This window comes from Hipposideros armiger, unplaced genomic scaffold (assembly GCF_001890085.2).
Source record: "Hipposideros armiger isolate ML-2016 unplaced genomic scaffold, ASM189008v1 scaffold_881, whole genome shotgun sequence".
Lineage (NCBI taxonomy): Eukaryota > Metazoa > Chordata > Mammalia > Chiroptera > Hipposideridae > Hipposideros > Hipposideros armiger.
Window position 1 is genome coordinate 497923 of NW_017732231.1, and position 1490 is coordinate 499412.

Below are 1490 nucleotides of genomic sequence, written 5' to 3' on the forward strand. Positions count from 1 at the left end.
AGGTGGCCTCAGCACAGGTGTTGAAACAAGGATTCAGTGAAAGGCTGTCAAAACAGTGTTTCTCTGTCCCCACCACCTGCCCTTCATGATGTCTGTTTCCCTAAGACTCCACCAGTTCTGCGTCTTTACTGGGTGCCCCAGATGGGCTCACAAGTCCCTTGGCCCCCTCGTCTTGCTGCTCAGGCCACCTTGGCCAATGCACGCCCCACGTGAGAAAAGCAGCTTCTCCCCCACTGCGCTACCCTTGGTTGCAGCCTATTGGGGGAGCTGTGGCGTGTCTTACACTGCCATTATCCTGTCAATTTACTTAGATTTGACCCGCTCACCCATGGCAGCGCCCTCACCGTAGGGCTCAGGTGCTGGTGTGTGAGGCGTGGCCCAGAGACAGCCTAAGTGACAAGCCCCGGCTTGACTGGGACACCACTCCCACCCCCAGTCAACCCAGGCCAATGCAGATGAATCTTCCCTTTCTCTTCCCACAGTCTATCCCTACCACTGTCCCCTCCCATATTGGCTACTTCAAGCAAATAGGCTTGGGACAGGTCCATCCCAGAACACAGGAAATGCCAGAAGCTTGGGGTGAGCACTGCTCAGGTTTATTCATAAACTCAGCCCCACTTCCTATGGAATCTGACTTTATCATCTTTTCTGGAAAGCATGCTTTACGTCTAACTCAGTACCCCTCCCCTCCGCCCCCGCCTTAGTCCCCTATCTTGGGATCTGCTCTGAGTAGATGCTGACTGTATGTCATAATAAGGAGCTAGTGTGCAGTATATCACACAGGGTACTACCCCGAGAGCCCAGCGCCGAACAAACCCCCACGATCTCTGCCACGTGTCTTCTAGTCACCTCAGGCCTGTCACTGACTCTTTCTTGGCCTCAGTTTCCCCATCAGTGAAACAGAAAGACATTCTCTAAGGTCTCGTTCACATCTGACATTCTGTGCAAGAGTCAAGAACGGACTTGCAGTCCTTGGAAGGACTTTGGATTGAAGGGTTGGGGAAATGGGCTCTGGTCTACCTGGAGCTCAGCGCTAACCTGGAGGAAAAGAAGGCAGAGGCTGGAGAGGAGGCCTGGGGGAGTCGTCTGGAAGGGACCTGCTGGGTCTTACTCAAAGGCCTGCCGGGGGAGGGGGACAGCATCAGCAAAGCACGGGGAAGGGGAGCTCGGGAACTGCGACAGGGGCCAAGGCAGGAGGCTGGGTGCTGGCTTCTGATGTTTCTAGAAAGCTCACTCTTTGTTCCTCTTTCCTTTACCCCTCACCCTGAGTGGGAGTCTTGGGCAATGACACAGGCCCAAACGGAGGATGCGGGTTGGGGGTGGAGTAGCCCACTGGGAGGAAGGAATGAAGGATTATTCACCAAGAACTTTTCCATTTCTCATCTATGATTTAATGGGAAGGGGGCCCCATGGGGGACTGGAGATTCTGGGGAACATAAAACCTTGACCCTGCCTCCCCCCATGCCCCTTCCGGAGCCTTTCCCTTGTAG